General features: G+C 34.2%; 1 non-coding gene and 1 pseudogene across 1 annotated transcript; one reads left to right on the forward strand and one right to left on the reverse strand.

Moving 5' to 3' along the window:
* Positions 1-13,599: 13,599 nt before the first annotated feature.
* Positions 13,600-15,393, forward strand: LOC132800456 (uncharacterized; annotated as a pseudogene).
* A 519-nt stretch (positions 15,394-15,912) lies between these two features.
* On the reverse strand, positions 15,913-15,984 carry TRNAR-UCU (transfer RNA arginine (anticodon UCU)). Its single transcript has one exon. It is a non-coding gene; the product is annotated as a tRNA-Arg (tRNA).
* Positions 15,985-17,390: the final 1,406 nt, after the last annotated feature.

Here is a 17,390-nt window from a genome sequence, read left to right on the forward strand (position 1 = left end):
CACCGGATTTGGGTTCAGAGGGTCGGAATTAGTGGGAGAGGAGGGGCGGTGCAGCCGAAAACTCGCCGAAAAGTCAATTTCCCTGCGAGCCGTCGTGGTCACCAGAATCCGACACCGCCGGCGGCGCGTCCGGTGGCCACTGGCCGTGATTTTTGGTGGGAAGGTAGATCTGGTGATGGGTAACTCAACGGGATCGACGGTGAGGCAAACGGTGGCCGGAATAGGGAGAAATCGGGGTTTGAAGAATCGGTGCCGCCCCCGGAAAAAGCCTCGATCCGGGCGCTTCGGCAGTCGGTTGGCCGTGATTTTTGGCTGGCCGGCCGGTTTTCAGGTGGGCTTCAAGGTGGGGTGGCATATGTACTGTTCCGATGACTAGAAATGGGTGAACGGTGGTGGCCGGTTGGTTTCTCTCTCTAGCTCTAGCTCTCTCTCTCTCTTTCTCTACTCCCTTCTTTCTCTCTCCTCTCCTCGCTCCCGTGCGTTTTTGCCTGAATAAAAACCACCTGTGGGTGATACTGTTCACTCACGGAATTGGCTGAAATTGCGACATGTAGCACATACTGTTCACTCAAGCAAAATATGTTAAAATAATACTGTATTCGGAAAACTTTGCATGCCTATAACTTGTTAACCAGATGTCCAATTTAAGCGTGCTGCTAGTCTATGAACTCGTATCGATGAGTACTTCACAACCATGCATGAGTCAAAGCTCAACTTTGCATGAATAAGAAGTCAACTTCGGCACCCCTTGGACAATTTGGACCTCAACTTGTTTTGCTTATAACTTTCAAACTGTAGCTCCGTTTTCAACGTGCTACTAGTCTATGGACTCGTGATAACGTGTACTTCATAACGGTATCTCAGTCAACCTAGAATTCCATTCGAGTCAAAAAGTCAACTTTTGACCCCTTGGTCAATGGTCAACGGTCAAAGTCAACGGTCAACCTCGATCAAAGTTGAAAAATTTCCGTTGTACTTTGGGATGGGATGTTACAATTCAAATATAATGATAGTAACTATCATAATGTCGAAATCTTTTTAGAACAGTTGGCTTCAATATTCAAAACTTACTTAGACAAAAATAGTCAAGGACGGATGACCTTCTAAGAAGCTTTGAGCAAAAAATTTTATACTGTGTGTAATAGCTAAATTGAGAACAATATTTGTAAAGAGTAACAAGTCCGCCAATGACAATTGGATAGATAGTAATTTTTAACAACTATCACGTAAATAAGTGTCCACCATATAAGTATAGTTACTAACAAATCAAAATTGCTTATCAAATCTAATATATATACATATTTGCGTTAAGTAAGGATTTAAGTGTTATCCACAACTGGAAGCCAAAAAAAAAAAAAAAAAAATTGCTATCCGCAGCATTGTCCCATCTTTATTTATTATTATGTGTGTGTGTATATATATATATATATATTTAACAAAACTTTAAAAGTTTCTTTCAAAAAAAGAAGAAGAAAGTTTTAAAGGTTATTTGTAACTATTGATAGTTTAATAGTTTAGGTGGTTAATTATGTTTAATTTCATTGTATTTAGAGAACACATGTCTTTTATGTTGATTCTTTTCTTTAAGTCATTGTTTCTACCTTTTTTTATTTTTTTGGTGGTACGAAATATTGCATTTATAGGGATTAGATAGAAGAGAGTTTCAACTTCCTCTCATAACAACTAAGGGCCTAAAAGGCATAGCCTCAATATTGCATTGCTACGAAATATTGCATTTATAGGGATTAGATACCTTTTTTCTATTTCTTTTTTTTTTTTGTTGATAAATTGGCATAGGACCTGGGCTATCTAGGTTGTCCCAATGAGACAAAAAAGAGAGGTTCTTGCAGCAATATGCCTTATTAGCCTCTCTAGCTTTATATAAATTTTCCAAAATTAGGTTAGAAATAGAATGATGTAGGAAAATTTAAATATAATTAAAATTTATGTGCACTAAAAATAAAGTTTGTAAGTAAAAAAATGTAAAACTAATTTTTTTGATAATCTGATAAAATGACATACACAAATATATTGGTTTATACCATTGAGAATAAGAAAACTAAAAAGAAAGCAGCAGGCAAATTACAAAATAAGATTAAGAGGGAAGCAAGAGAAGGGAGCACAACCTCTGTCTTGAAATCACCCTGAATTTTCAAACACACTCTTTCCTGTCAGGTGTCCATCAAGCATACAATTATCAATGGAAGACTTTGCTGTCTGTAGCATTGCTAATGTGATCCTCCAAAGATGTGCAGTTGTGCAAGAGCTCATGGCACATGCTCTTCTCCAATTCTTTCATTTCAACAAAAAAGTGTTATATATATATATATATAGCATTTTCATAGTGAACTTTATGATGATCAGATATAGATTGCTCTAGTAGTGGCAAGGTTGTCCCTGATATGTTTTTATTTTTCCAACCCAGCTTGTGTCCCTGGGAAACTAGCACTACAAAAAAAATCACATTCATTGACCACTGTTTTTGGTCACCAAAAATGGATTTTGGGTTGGTAAAGAATATAAATGAGATGTTGCTAAAAGGTGGTAACTAATTGTTTTTAGTTACTGAAAACCTTAGTCAATAAAACTTAAAACTTTCATCAACCAAAGTTTGATTTTTTAGGGACCATGCTTTAGCCTCTAAAACTCTGAAACATTCACCAATTTAATCAAATTTTGGTAGCCTAAAATCGTATAAATGACCAATATTATAATTATTATAGACCAACCAACATGGTCACTGAAAAACAGTTTTTTGAGACTAAATTGTTTGGTCAGTGAATATACTTACAGCAACAAACATAGTGGCCACTTTAGGTCTTTTACATATTCAAAAATATTTTTAATCACCAAAATTAGTTACTAATGCTCTATATTCAGCAACCAAATATTAGTCTATGAATGCTTAATGTTTAATAACCAATACGTATGGATTTTCAGTAACCAATTTGTTCATTAAAAGGCAATTATTTTAGTGTCTAAATTAATTAACAGTAAAGATGCAAAAATATACAATATATAAAGCAAATTAGCAAATTCTTAAAACACCAAGACTTCAAATATTTATAAAAATAATAATTTTCTTTACATGCATATAATTGTCATTACATAATTAAAACAATTATTTTGTGTAACATAGGCAATAAAATCTCTAAACAATTACAAGTAACAGTAGTGATGGGGATGGTGGGCAGTGATGCAGACAAATCTTGCGTTGAACTCATCATTTCATTAATTTAAAACACGTACTCAATCGATTAAACTTGACCTTGGTTCTCAAATTCTTGAAATCTAAAGAAGTTTAAAAAACAACCAAAATCAAATGAAAAACCAACCTAATATGTTTACTGACTACAAATGATTATAGCAACTATATTTTCTAAATCAAATAATTAAAAGCAAATTATTACATCTATATGATAAATGATCCCTTCTTAATGATGTTTTTTCTGAGACTTTGCAACTTTCCTCTCAACTAGGCATTTTGAGGTAGTCTTTCAAGTTCAAAAGAGAATAAATACAAGTTCTTATGCACCAACTAGAACATAACAAATCCTAATTCACAACTGCTTGGATTCACAGACAGTGACTGGTCAGGATCAGCAGATGACACAAGAAGCATTTCTGGCTATGCGTTCGCTCTTGGCTCAGGCATTTTCTCTTGGGCATCAAAGAAGCAAGCAACAGTTGCACAATCATCTGCCGAGGCAGAATATATTGCAGCTACATATGCCACAAGTCAAACATTATGGCTTAAGTATATATTTGAAGACGTTGGAGAACCACAAAATGAAGCAACAAAAATATACTGTGATAGCAAATCAGCAATAGCAGTGGTGAAGAACCCAATGTTCCATAACAGGACCAAACATATTAAAAGAAAATATCACTTCATCCATGAAGCTGGGACAAACAAAGAAATTGCAATCAAATACTGCAAGATTGAAGAACAATTAGCAGACATCTTCACCACTACCTCGAAACAAATTCGAATTCCTAAGAAGCAAGATTGGAGTAACAGAAATGTGGATCAAGGAGGAATGTTGCAATTAATGCTGCAAATTTCTAAAGAGAATTCTAGAAATACTTAGGTGGCAAGTAAGAATTTAAATTTGATTTGACTTCTTCATGTGTGTAAGTGTTTAAGTTAAACTTTGCTTCCTAGAACCTCGAACATTCATGAATGGTTTAGTTTGCCAAAGAATCCACCTTGTACTTGTATAAATAGGAAGCTATTGCTTCCACAACATATATAACAATTACATAAAAAAAAAAAGTAGCTCTATCTTATTTTCCTTTCTCTTTTCCTTTCTCCGTCGAGAGTATCCCACAGTATCTTTCAATAAATTCCATCAGCTTCAACACGTGTTCAGGTTTTAAGCTTATTTTCTTCAACGTGGACACCCACATAGACCAAATTTGGCTTTGCAAAATTTGTTTCGAATCCAGAATATATCTTCTTCATCTCTCCAAGGTACAGAGCAATGAGGATCAAATCAGAGAAAATGAGTATAATTCCAGATACAACATCAAGAACTGTAGCTCCAATGAGCAAGCCATAAGTAATAATGAGCTCGAACTTCTTCAACTTATCAAATAAACAATGAAGATATAAAGACACCAACCGTGAAACACAAGCTAAACAAAACGAAGAACAAGCCCAGCTCTGCTGCAAATCACAGCTACCTTAGTATGAAGAAGCTGGTATATGAGGCTAAGCTCATAGTCAATCAATCTAAAACTGGTCTCAGAATACTTAAATCTGGAAGAACAACTTCCGGCTTGGTCCTCTATCATTAGAGCTAATAAGGAAATCCACAATAAGACCCTTGAAATCCTCGAAGATGGTATAAGCTGCAAGAAGTAGCTCCATTTCTTCCTGTTCTGGAGCTAGATTGTAATCCTCGTGATTTCAAACATTTGCAGCCACTATTATAGCTGTTTGTTCTGGAACTTGAACAGACCTTGTTTTAGAGTATATTACTACAGCCTTTTCATATTCATGCCATTTAGTACACTTGAAGGTTAGGGCAAGGAAGACTTCAGATTGTCCAAAGCCATAGTTTGTTGTCAGGAAATGTTAGAAACAAGCTGTAAAAAGGACCGTAAAGCTGTAGAAGGAGTCCAAACAAGTATAAATATGCAGACTAGAGAAATATGTGCAGGGAAGTTTTCTTTTGGTTCTCTATCTGAAGTGACAGAGTTCAGAAATTGTGTTTAGGCTTTGAAGGTTCGTGTTTGGCAAGAAAGAAAGATGAAAGAAAAGCAAGGAAAGGCTGAGAAAAATGAACAAGAAATTTTTTTTTCTTAAGAGGTGATTTCGAGAATCAACCAACCGACAAATCAGTAGCCCAGGTGACTCATAGCCGCCCTCTCGCCCAGGATGAATTCAATCAAAAAGCTTTTTGATTGATTCAGAGCGCAATTAACTATGCATTTGTAGAATAGAACGAAAAAGGGCTTTCGAGTGAGCCTGGGGGATTCGATCGAGGTCAAGGATTGGTCTATGCAAATGGTGTAGTTGCTCATTTTTCTCCACCCATTTTATCATAATGATCTTCCGGCGGCTTTTGCCACTTATGATCAGTGTTCACAAGAGCGAGATGGTTCAATGTCTTACAATGCTCAAGCAGCATTCTTGTCGGAAGGATTTTTTAGGAGGCAAAAAAAAAAAAACAAACAAACCAGAGAGAATTTCAGAAAGAAAAAAAATTGATTAAAATGATTGCATTAACAGAAAAGTAGTTTTAGAGCAGTTAATATAGCTCATTACAGTCTAACTAACCAAAACCACTTGCAAGAATTGCTACGAGTTTTTACACACGTGGAAAGATTAAAACCAGCTTAATAACAACTAACTAATTGTGTAAAAGAAAGCCACATGCAATTGTATAACAAGCACATGACTGTTAAAGCAAACTCTAACATGAAGGGTGGTGAGAAAAGTATTAAGGGAATTTGTAGGAATAGGCTTTAAGAGAATACAAACCCTGAAGTCCCATAAATCCCAGAGCTTCTTGATTCTGTCAGGGATTTGGTTTGGCAGCTCGATGTTTTGCTTGCTCTCTCAGGACGAAGAAGAAGAAAGGTTGAATTGGAGGGAGATAAAATCAGTGGGGCTAAGCAAAAAAAAAAAAAAAAAAAAAAAAAAAAACAGAACAAGGAGAAAGTTATTGATATATTTTCCCAACCAATAAAGAATGCCAACTCATAAACGAAGATGACAAATAAGCACATGATGTATTTCCATATTTACAAACTAGCGTGCTTGACATTTCAAGAAACAGTTTTTAATTGGAGTAGAGTAAACAGTAAAACTGGTTTGGGATAATTCAGGTATGGGTGAGATGGGAATATGCATGAGGTGTTGATGTTGATTTTTGAGTCAATGTTATCCAACTGACCGGAAAAAAAAAAAAAAAGTCTTTTTAAATTTTTATATTTGTTGTAATATCACTTTTCTTTTCTTTTCTTTTTTCTTTTTTTTTCTCATGGGACAATTTTCACATATAAAATGAAGTACTAAATGTGTAAGAAATTAGTTTTTTTTTTTTTTGGGTAAAAGTGAAATAAAATAGTTTTTTTCCTTTTGAGACATGTGCAACAAAATAGTTGAATGTTAAGAAATGACACATGGATTTTATGTTAGATTTTATAGATCTAAATATACATAATAAATTCCATTAATCATAAATCATTAACATTCAAACACAGCCATTGATAAATTAAATCTTTAATCCTACAAAATAGAAAACAATATAAAGTAGTGCTTATGGACATACTACTCTCAAACCACTCTCAGATCTCTAAAAATCCTAATATCAAAATACCGTATAGCATTCTTTGTTTGCTTGCCCTAGACCTTGTATAGTCTCTGCAAGTCACACTTACCCATTAATTTTAACACACACAAAATACTAATAATTTAATAATATAATAATACTAGGAAAAATATGGGTAAGCCATTGGGTTTTTAAAGAGAGTTGGTCCTCCAGTCTAATGGGCCAATTGGAGTCTTATAGAGAGTGTGTGACCAAGGGCCCTACTACAAAATAATAAAATAAGCAAGTCTCATTAATGGCATAAATAGGCCCTGTAAGTGAGTAATTGATTATGCCAAGTCCATAAATATTAATTTATTCAACATTCTCCCACTTGGACTGCATAATCATCATCATATAAAATCCAAACTCACTTACTATAGAATCTCCCGAACCATAATGCCATTTCATCCAAATATATAGTATACCGACAGGGCACAACAATATACTATACTAGGCAATAGAGATTCTCTCTGTAAATCTCCCAAAACATTATATCATTTCAACTGAGTACTTTGCATGCCATAAACTCAGTCTAGGTAGTAGAGATTTACCTAACCATGTGCAATCCCCCAACACACAAAACCATTTCATTCAAGCACATTGCGTATCAACACGATACAACAATATACCCAAACTAGGTAGTAGGGATTCACCATGGCAACATACACATATACATAGACTAATAGTCTCAACAGGCCTATAAATATAAGGAGCAATAATATGTGTAATAAATCATCTCATAAATAAATAATGATCCACATACATCAATGTATTAAAATATTCAAAGAAATAAATAATACTCAACATGGATATTACTACTGAAAACATAACAAACTCCCACTGACCCACAGCAGTCTCAACTACCTAACAATCCCATACGGGACACAAGCTCTTCAAATATTCCTACCGGTAAAGCCTTGGTCAGTGGATCTGTCACCATGCTATAAGTCGGCGTGTGAACAACAGTAATGAGGCCCTTTTCAACTTTCTCCTTTACCACAAAATATTTCACATCAATGTACTTCGCACCAGGAGTACCTTTTAAATTATTGGAGAAAGACACCGCTGCAGTATTATCACAATACATCATAATAGGCCTCTCAATGGAGTCAACTACTCCTCAATCATGGATAAAATTCCGTAGCCAAACTGTATGACGGGTAGTCTCATAACACGCCACATATTCTACCTCAATAGTCGAGGATGCTGTCACTGACTGCTTGGCACTCTGCCAAGACACAGCACCTCCTGCCATGATAAAAATATAACCAGTGGTAGATTTCTTATCATCCACACAACCTTTATAGTTTGCATCACTATAACCCACTACTTCAAGAGAGTTGGTGTGACGATATGTCAACAAATGATCTTTAGTACCTTGAAGATACCTAAAGACCTTTTTAACTGCTTGGTAATGAATAGGACCGGGATTGCTCATAAATCTACCAAGCACACCCACAGCAAAAGCTATATCAGACCGTGTACAAACTTGAGCATACATCAAACTACCCGCTGCTGAAGAATAGCGAACATTCTTCATTGCCATCCTTTCTCTATCATTCTTGGGACACTGATCTTTAGAAAACTTTTCACCTTTCGTAAACGATACACTTCCAGGAGAACAATTATGCATATCAAATCTCTTAAGGATTCTATCAATATAAGCTCTCTGAGACAATTGCAACACATAATTAGTCCTATCTCGAACAATCTTGATGCCCAAAATAAAAGAAGCCTCACCAAGATCTTTCATATCAAAATGGTTGCACAACATCTGCTTTGTCTCAGCTAATAGGTCAGTGTCATTAGTACCCAAAAGTATGTCATCAACATACAACACCAGAAATATAAAACTGCTCCCATTGACCTTCATATATATGCATCTATCAACAACATTCTCCTTAAAGCCATTTTTGGTGACAACCTTATCAAACTTAAGATACCATTGTCTTGAAGCTTGCTTAAGACCATAAATAGATTTCTTAAGCTTACAAACCAAATTACCATTCCCTGTTTGTTGGAAACCAACTGGTTGAACCATATATACATCCTCATATAAATCACCTAATTACTTTACTTGAAACTTAGAAGCATACCTAATTAATTGATTTTTCATGTGAACTTTGGGGATGGTTCTGCAGCTGCAAGATGAGCGATTTTGCTTTGTTATTGACTCTGGCTGTTTTCATTGATAGATAAGTTGATTTCCATGCTTTCCAACTAACGAACTCACTTTGGTAAGAAGTTCTTTTGGTTTTTTATTTGTCCTGATGTATAAGCTTTGAGCATGTTCGTTATGCTTATATAAGTTATAACCTCAAAAATCACTTTGAAAGCTTCATAGTATGTTACTGTACATTTTTACAACGTATTATCATATATATATATATATATATTTTGGTATATTACTGTACATTTTTAAAAATTTTATTTTTAGGCTGCTAATCTTTACGAATGTATTGAATTGAAGTGCAAACAGAGGTTTGAGATGAAACATATACATTCACTGGTAACACAATTCTTATTTGAAATAAATAAACTGTTAAAACTTAAATATTATTTGTTATTATATACATTTTTGATAAAGAATTCCAATGACCATACACTTTTGTTGATGAGTAACTTGTTCTATTAATAGTATTAATTCAATCGTTACCATAATTGTTCACGGGTTGCTTGCATAGTAGAACTCATTCTAAGTTAATCCTCTGTTGCAGAACCTGTTGAAAAATATAAAAAAAAAATAATAATAATAAAATAACAAAATAAAAGTTGATGACCTCAGGAATTCAACTATAGTTTCAAAATCATTTGGCGCTGCAATAGTGTAAGAGGCAACCGGTATGACATGTTATACATTTAATTGGTTTTTCCCATTGAAAATTTCCTTGTGCAAGTGATAGTTATTTCTTCATGTATTGCAGCATAAGTTTGTGTTTTATTAATTTTGTTCATATGCTTAACATTTACGAAGCTGATATCTAAATAGCTATGTCAAACTAAAAGAAGCCTATCTGGAGTTGATTTCTATTGAAATACTATTTCTGGATAGGCACACATAATCCTCTAGAGGTTATGAACTCATTCAAGAGGTTATGCTTAAACATCTTATGAACTACTCATTTATCTCTACAAAAATTCGTACTTGTTTTGAAAATTAGTATGCCTTTAGTAAAATTTATTTCTTTTTAGCTGTATGCTTTATGTACTTAGCTGAATCACTGTGAAAATTTATTTTCACAGTGAATTTCATTAATCAAGTTGTTTCAATAAGTATTAAAATATGTGAATTTCTAGTTTCATTTAATAATATTGTTTGATTGATATAAACTAGTTTTGCTTACCTTCTACATTTTTGATGTATTTTCTCTTCCACGTCAGCCTAATCAAGATGCAATGTGCATCGCTTGTACGTAAGTATAGATCAAGGAATATTGAAGAATGGTTTTGAGGTCTTGAGGTCATCAGAGAGGTTAGAAGCTCAAGTGAGCTTTATTAAGCTTACGTATGTCATACATATGTGGCTACATAGATATTTCTCATAATTAAGCCCTAAAGATATTTTGTGGCCATTTGAACTTGCAGCTCACTACTGCCATAAATGGGGTGTACATTTGGATCCAATTAACTTGCTCTTATTTTGCACTCCTTGCACCAAATTATGTGGTCTGCATTCTTATGTTGAGAATATTGTAAGCTTCACCTTATTTTATTCTAAAAGTTGGAAGCATATCTAATTAACTAATTTGTCAGCTGAACTTTGCTAAATCAAAACTACTGGGTATGATTCTGTAGCAGCATGAAGATCGTTTTTGCTTGTGTTGACTGAGTCTGGCAGTTTTCAACGAAAGAGAAGTTGATTGTATGCTTTCAAACTGAACCAGCTCACTTTGGCAAAAGGCTCTTCTGGTCAGTCATTTGTTCCTGATATATAAGCTTTGAGAATGTTCCTTGTGTAAGCTATAACTCAAAAATCACATTGAAATCTTCATAGTTCTATGACGCCACAAATTGGTCTGTGTCACTTTATTTGTGTAAAATAAAGTACACAAACCATATCTAAAAGTTAGAAGCATATTTAATACTATTGTAAGCATCACCTTATTTTATTCTAAAAGTTAGAAGCACATCTAATAAACTATTTTGTTTGTCGAACTTTGCTAGATCAAGACTACTGGGGATGATTGTGTAGCAGCATGAATGGCCATTTAGCTTTTGTTAACTTAGTTTGGAAGTTTTCAACAATGGAGAAGTTGATTCTATGTTTTCCAACTGAACCAGCTCACTATGGTAAAAAGCTTTTCTGGTCATTCATTTGTTCCTGATGTATAAGCTTTGAGCATGTTCTTTATATAAGTTATAACCTTGAAAATCACTTTAAAAACCTCAAAGGCCTGTGATGCCACAGATTGTTTTGTCACTTTATTTGTGCAAAATTGCTTTCTCATTAGCTCCAGTTCTGATTGTATTTCTCTATACATTATTCTGTAACCAGGTTGTTTCTATAAGACGTTGTTCAAAAATGTGACATATATACTTTGCGTTGCTAATTAAGTTATATGTTGAATGTAGATATGATGAGAAAAGTGAAAACCCCCTAGTTTTTGGGCTTAGCATGTTAAGTTATGAGTGCTTCGATATATGTATGTATATAAATATATATATATATATATACAGGAAGAAGGGAATACCTCGCTTCGGCCTGCAGCACATTACATTTTGAAGGAATACACTGCCATGATTTATTGATGGGCGGCTTCTTCAACTCCCAGATGATTGATAAATCAATGATGAACCGGCGTTAAATTATTTTTATGGGGTTTGCTTTTAAAAAATGAGACTTTTGGCAACAATGCATCTCCAGCTTATATGTTCAGAGTCTCAATGAGATGATTATCATGAGATTATCAGGATAGAAACGAACTAACTTTTCAACTGAGATAATCAATCAGTCATTAGCTTCTCTGGTTTATTCGAATATTTGTAGTGCAGCCTTAAAACATCTGTTTTGTTGAACTGATCTCTCAAACTCAGAGGTCTTATAAACTTTTGCTAAGTCAAATTAACAGGCTCAAGAATTAAAACTAATCTGAAAAATCTGTTACTTACAATACAGTGCGACAATAGATGATATCTTCAATTTGACATTAACTCTGCTCCTAAAATGAATGTGAATAGACAAGACTTTTTGAATGCGTTCACACACACTCTTCACCATATCCATACATTTACAGGACAAAAACAGAGCCCTTCCTCCGAAGGCTGTGTTTCCACTGCCTCTCCATGAATGCATGACCCTTTATTAAAGAAGTTACAAAAGTTAATTATCTATTAGATACTTCTCAATTTTAATTTTTTTTAGTTTGTGCTCATTTTAATTTTTTTTTATTTTTTATTTTTTAAATCTTAAATCTTCAAAGACTTGTGTGCATCTTATATCTAAATAGAACTTAACAAACACAAACCTATACTAAGAATGTTGTTTCTATCCTCTTTGCACAGCTAGAAAATCACTTTGAAATTCTCTCCTCTCAAACCCAAAAACAAAAGCAAATTTAGTATTATTTAGTGATTCATTTATTTATGATTAATTTATTGATTGATTGATTGATTGATTTATTTATTTATTGCTTTATTTTTTGATTGAATTATTTATTTTAATAATTTATTTATTGCATTATTTATTCATTAATTGATTTATCAATCGCAAATTTTAAAAATCTTGGACCAACTTTTTAAACCTGAAAATAAAAAAAAAGAAAAATCTCAGAAAAAACTTGACTCTGAAAAACTTAGACCGAATCGAACACATTCGGTGCGATTTATAAGATTAAAAAATCGAGACAATAAGTTCGGTTTTCAGTTCAATTGAGTTTCAAGTTGACTTAAGCCGAATCAAACCGATATTAATATTAATATTATATAAATATTTTAATATTTTTATTAATACTGCTTGCATATGTGGCAGATTTATCACCATTGACCTCCCATCCTTCATATGTCTAACTAATATCAACCATTGGATTGTAATTTTATCATTCATAATTCATTTAATTATTTTAATTTTGAAATGTGAAAAATGTGAAATTGTGAATGGTTCATTTCTCTCTCTCTCTCTCTCTCGGAAAGCCTAAACCCAACCACATAAACGACCTCACTTTATCAAACCCAGTCATCTAAACCCACCCAAACTCATCGACCCACACGACCATACGACCTTCACCCAAGCTCTCTGATCCACGACGTCACCGCCTCCAACGCCAAAAATCAGGTTTCAAATTCTTCAAGTTCTTTCTCTTCGACTTTTCTGCACTTTCCCTTCTCTTCTCTCTGCGTTTTTCTTCTTTCTTAGAGATCCCTTTAGATTCAGAGAGGGCTATGACTGATTCTTCTCAAATTTGTGTGATCTTTTTTTTTTTTATATTTCTAGTAGTTTTAGTGGTTGTTCGATGAGAATGCAGGGATTTAGGATGTGGGTTCTATGTGAAATTTGGTTCCAGCTTGTGGGTTAGGGTGTGGGTTATACTAGTTTTGGGGTTGGTTCTTGTTAAAGATGAAGATTGAGCAATAGTCTGAAATATAGTGTCTGAAAAAAAAAAAAAAAAAAAAAAAACAGACTCTTGAACTTAATAACTAGAAAAGTTGTCAACTTTTTTTATTGACTCTTTATTGTTTTATGTTCTCAATCTCATTCTCTTATCAAATTTTATGTTTTGTCACAGCCTCATTTTGTTTTTCTGCTTACTCTGATTGGATTGCATTTTTTATGCAGAAATTTGATCGCGAAACCATGTTTGTGCCAAGACACTTGGGGAGAACACTGTTTGCTGCTGCAAAGTCTGAAACTTCTGCAGCTACAACTGCTGCTTCTTCTTCAGCTAGGACGGTTTACAATCTCTTGAGGAGTTCTTTGAGGCTGATAGAAGCCCAGATGAAGAAAAACCAGTTGTCTATGGTTAAAAAAAAAAAAAACAAAATCTTTTATCTTTATTAACTTGGGGCTTTCTTGTTCATTGTCTTTCTTGATTTCGGGTATTTGATTATTGTTTATTTACACTTTTGTTTAAATGAAAATGTTCAATGAAAATGAGTGGAAAACTAGTGCGTGTTGTGATCCGGTTAAAGAAAATGAAAGTAAAAATGAAATTCGACTTGGGTTTTGGAACTTTATTGCTAGGGATTTATTGAAACGTATAGTGTTGATAATTGCCATCTTTGTTAGCGAGGACCCAACCTGTGTTTGATTCTCTGAGCGTGTCCTTTGAGAATTTTCTTATTAATTAAAAAACAGGGAAGAGTTTTGTGGGAAACAAAATAAGTTTTTTAAGGAAGTCACACAGAATTGCAATATTATTCAATAAACAACATATTTCAAATGCATCAAAACTCCCTCAACTTTGCCTGCTAACATGAAATAAATTATAATTCTGCATTGTGTTGGTGGGCACATATACAAGATAATCCTCTCGATACTTTGCTAGTTATGTACAAAAATAGCAGTAGCATAGAGTAAAATAGCAGTAGCATAGAGTGTATGTAATGCATCGTATGTATGTTCTTATAGCAAGTATTCTAAAGAATCTGAACCTTTCTGTTTCGTATTATATAATTCATTGAATGGTTAGAATTTTGAAGTTATTTTCTTCAACTCACTCGTACCTAAGGAATTAAACAGTTCAACTTCCTGTGACTCTCTGATATTAGTTGAAATTGTTTATGAAAAATTCCGGTATCCAAATTCTGCTTTCATGATAGTTACTGAAAGTTCTTTTGTTTTTAAATAATTTACTGCTCTCAGGTCGAAGTTGGAAGGCTTCTGAACTGCGCTTGAAGTCTTGGGATGATCTTAATAAGCTGTGGTATGTTTTGTTAAAGGAGAAAAACATGTTGATGACTCAGAGCCAGATGCTTCATGCACAAAATCTTCGGTTTCCTGATCCAGAAAGAATTCCTAAAGTATGTCGGTCTCCTCTTTGCTAGTTTTTTAATACGTTTATGTCATTTTAAAGTAGTTATAACCATCCTAACTGGTAACTAATATATGTAGGCTGTAGCCAGCACTTGATGTACTTTGATTGCTAAAATGCAATCATTGTGCTGGTATCGTACGATACACGATGCGGATTGATATATATTGTCTCGATAGTATTTCGGCATGTACATTTAGGTGTATCGAAAGTTTCCTGTGTCGGACGGATACACAAAAACCTGTCAAATGATACTTACCGATACACCGCTGATCCGCGTACAACCCAAAAAAAAAAAAAAAACAAAAAAAAAAGAAAGAAAAGAAGACAGCTTCATCTTTGCTGAAAACGATAAATAAACAAAGAAGAAAGAAAGAATTCATAGGGAAAAGAAACAATGCTTTGACTTTGTACTTGTGTCTTTTTTCTTTTATTCAGTTGATATATATGTTTTCTGTTCACAGTTTGTGTTACAATAGGAGTCCGAGACATATATGTTTCTGTATGCAGTTTGTGTTACAATAGAAGTCTGTTATAGTGGGACACTGTATATCATGTATTTCTATTTTCAAAAATAGCAAATAAAGACACTAAATTTACTACATGGGTATTCCTCCTAACTTCTCCTTTTTCATCCCCAATTACAATTATTATTTATTCTTAACATTTATTTTAACAGCTCTATAACTAATATAATTTTTTTCTTTCACTCTGTTTTTCATCTTTATGATGGATTGATTTTTGTGAAACGCTAGAGACATATATTTACTCTGTTTTTCATCTTTATGGTATATTTATGTGGAATGCTAAAGACATATATTTATATTTAGTACATTATATAAAATTATGATTGTATCTTACAGTACACGATACGTTACGATACACGACAAACTTTTAAATGCAAAAGATACACGATAAGGTACACATTTTGACAACTATGAATGCAATAGCATTGCATTATCTAATCCATTCATTATCCATGATTTGGTAAGGATATTGTAAGGCAATATCTCTCTAAATATTTTTCTTCCTTCTTAGAACTGGTTTTATGTTTTTTTCCCATGATACCAGTAAACAGTAGGACCAAGAAAAAAAAAATAATTTGTCATATGGAAATAAATTGCGTCCAATAGGATTTGAACCTATACCAAAGGTTTAGAAGACCTCTGTCCTATCCATTAGACAATGGACGCTTTGCATTCCAACAATGCCAAATCTCGAGTTCTTGGAGGGTGGTACCAACATCTTTAAGCCCTTCGGGAAGATTCTTTAGCTCTGGAAGATTATCAAATCTCAGAAACCGGAGGCTTTTGAGACTTTTCCACACAATCTGATCATATTCAGAGCCCATGTCCTTGTCCCCAATAATGCACAGACTTTGCAAATTGGAAAGATGAGTGGAGGAGCTTTCATCATTCATTAATGTTTGTTTGACAGAGCTTTCATCCTTTGTTGTATTTATGAATGGCACCAAGCTAGTGTTCTTCAACACTAGCCATTCCTTTAAATTCGGGTAGAGCAGCATGGAACACAACTTGGGGCAATCTTCGATCATCAACCTGGAAAGACGAGGAAATGCCAAAGAAGCATCACCTTTTTCCCACCATCCCTCTAGATTAGGCAATTCTGTAAACCTTACCTCTTCTAGTTTTTTAATGAATTCTGTTGATGATGAGGGATTGCTCTCAGAATTGTGGTCACCAGACTTGTTGGAGATATACTTCAAATTATGCATGTTGTCCAGTATCAATACCTTGAGAGTTGTGAGCTGAGTAAGTGGTTGTAAACTTTTGCATTCGCATTTTTGTAATGAAAATTTGACCAAATTTGTGAGAGAGAGAAGCCAATCTGAAAGCTTGTCAACCCTGTAGCCTAATAAAACCAATTCTTTAAGTTTTGAGTTCGACTTCAGACCTTGGAGTGTATCTTGAGCCTTGTCATTTGCTGCTTGGCCATCGGCATGGAGATCGATTTCCCAAGCAAATGTTAAAGATTTAAGGAGTTCTTTCCCCTCCAAATTTGCAACCTTAGAATAGTCAACATTAACATTTCTCAAATTTTTGATTTTCAGTTCTCCTCTCAAGTTGTTCAGCTCCGCTAATTCTTCTAGCGACTCCAAATTAATGCCCTTTCTATACAAACATTTTGGTACCGTTGGAGTTAGTACTCTACTCTCTCCATTGCTCCTTTTCAACACAAATTCTGACAACGTCTCAAGCTGAGTTAGCTTACCAAGTCGAGGAGGCATATGAGTCAAACTGTAGCACCAATCAATCTCAAGATGTTTGAGGTTGACTAGTTTCTTCATATCTTTTTTCAGCTCTTTGAGTCCACAGCACGAGGAGAGTTTCAGTGTCATCAAATTTGGTACCTTCGTGATTGAATCAGGTAATGATTTGATAGCTTTGTTTTGAGAAAGATCAAGGTATCTTAGATGCTTCAACTTATCAATGGACTCCGGCACAACATTGATCCTTGTACAATGCAGATCCAATGTGCGTAAATTTTTATAATTGGAAATGATATCTTTAAAAGTTGAGCTACGGAGTCCCTCAGTTTCCTCTGGCAACTGGTTAGGCAAAATAATTGTTCGAATCCT

This window comes from Ziziphus jujuba, chromosome 2 (genome assembly GCF_031755915.1).
Source record: "Ziziphus jujuba cultivar Dongzao chromosome 2, ASM3175591v1".
NCBI classification, from domain to species: Eukaryota; Viridiplantae; Streptophyta; class Magnoliopsida; order Rosales; family Rhamnaceae; genus Ziziphus; species Ziziphus jujuba.